Here is a 2,531-nt window from a genome sequence, read left to right as displayed (position 1 = left end):
GGAGATCAGATATAATGCAGCTTTAAGGAGTCTCCCCCTGCTGGAGATCAGATATAATGCAGCTTTAAGGAGTCCTCCACTGCAGGAGATCAGATATAATGCAGCTTTAAGGAGTCTCCCCCTGCTGGAGATCAGATATAATGCAGCTTTAAGTAGGTGCTCAGAGATTACCAGCCCTAAATTTTACACTGCATCAAAATGTCACACAATGAAAACTTTTCTCTGAGCCAACAGTTTGAAAAACAAAAGCCTGACTCCTCAGTATTCAGATGATGATACGTGACCTCTCTGCTGTCGTCTCATCAAAATGCAGCCCGGAGACATTTGGAAACCAAAAGCGCTTCGTCTGACAGCAGATCAGCACTACAGCGCTCCGGACTCACACACTCTGCTCACGGTGACGTTAATTACACAAGGACGTCCTCCACCGAGTAATTACTCAGCTCGGCTCAGTGCAGAGAGGAACCGAGAGAGAGAGACCAGAACCTCTGCCCCCCCGGACCCTGGAGCTCTCAGAGAGACCGCTTCCTCTCCGGGAAGTTCAATGTGACACGGAAAGTTTCTTCTGCTTCAGGTTCCACCTGACTCCATAAAGTCCAGAAGTTAATGTTTAATCATGATCTTCTGCAGTGGTCACTATCAGCTGTACACACAGTCTGGATAGATACACGCTACACACATATACACGCTACACACATATACACACATATACACGCTACACACATATACACACATATACACGCTACACACATATACACACATATACACGCTACACACATATACACGCATATACACGCTACACACATATACACACATATACACGCTACACGCATATACACGCTACACACATATACACGCAACACACATATACACATATACACGCTACACACATATACACACATATACACGCCACACACATATACACGCTACACACATATACACGCAACACACATATACACATATACACGCTACACACATATACACACATATACACGCTACACACATATACACACATATACACGCCACACACATATACACGCTACACACATATACACTCAACACACATATACACGCTACACACATATACACACATATACACGCTACACACATATAAACGCTACACACATATACACATATACACACTACACATATACACGCTACACACATATACACGCTACACACATATACACGCTACACACTTATCACAAATATACAACCAACACACATATACACACTACACACATATACACACATATACACACTACACACATATACACGCTACATACATATATAACACATACTGTACATAAAATAAAAAATCACTCACTCATTCTTTTAGAAACCAAACAACTAATTCATTCATTCAATAATTCATTAATTCAGGAAACCAACTGATCACTAATGAGAATAACTCATACTAAAAAATACTATAGAATAAATACTATAAATGTCCCATACTGCTCCTTTAAATGGGAACACCACCGGGACAATGCGTCTCCGTGAGCATGTGGACACACAAAGACATTTTATTTCCCAGAAGCCCCCTCTCTGAAATCAAACTGATCCTCTGAAATTCCTCCAGCTGAGAACCTGCTGCTGCGCGCACACACACACACACACACACACACACACACACACACACACACACACACACACACACACACACACACACACACACACACACACACACACACACACACACACACACACACACACACACACACACACACTTACATATTTTGGTTAGTGAGCGTTTTTTTTAAATGGGGTTACCTAGCAACTGAGACTATTTTTTTTTGTACATGGCTGTTATCTCTCACACACACACACACACACACACACACACACACACACACACACACACACACAGACAGACTGTGGTGTCTCATGGGAAGCAGAGGGGATGCAGCTCTGGGTTGTTGGTACAAAGACCTCCCGGTTCCTCCCGGTTCCTCTGGTTCTGCAGCAGTTCAAACATCCTCGGATCGCTCTGCAAACGAGTGCTTCGTCAACAGTAAACCGCCGCAGAGACTCAGCAGCAGCAGTCTCACATAGCCAGACCCTCCTCCACAGCGCTGCGGGGGGGTGGGGGGGTCTGGCTAGTCCACACAGCATTCTGGGTTGGGAGAAAACCGTGGTCTGGTTTATTGGCTTTTTATTCGTCTTTGGAGACGGAGCCATGGTGTCGCTGCTAAATAGTTTCAGGACTATAGGAAGTTGTTTTGGTGGAACGTGTGAGATGAGCTCTGAGGACCAGGGAACCAGAGTCCTCAGAAATCAGCCGCAGGTTAGAGCGCCAACACAGAGACAGAGGACGGGGACGGACATCTGAAAAGGTGACAAAAGGTGGCTGAAAGATGTCAAATAGGCAATGAAAAGCGATGAAACAGGAAGTTGTTTTGGTGAAACATGTGAACGTTCAGAAGTAGTTTTAGTTGTCAACAAAAACTCTGAGGAGGAGATGAAGGAGGAGACACAGGAGGAGATGAAGGAGATGAAGGAGGAGACACGGGAGGAGATGAAGGAGATGA

This window comes from Etheostoma cragini, chromosome 12 (assembly GCF_013103735.1).
Source record: "Etheostoma cragini isolate CJK2018 chromosome 12, CSU_Ecrag_1.0, whole genome shotgun sequence".
In the NCBI taxonomy this organism is placed as follows: domain Eukaryota; kingdom Metazoa; phylum Chordata; class Actinopteri; order Perciformes; family Percidae; genus Etheostoma; species Etheostoma cragini.
The sequence above is the reverse complement of the archived record's forward strand: the minus strand, read 5'-3'. Positions refer to the sequence as shown.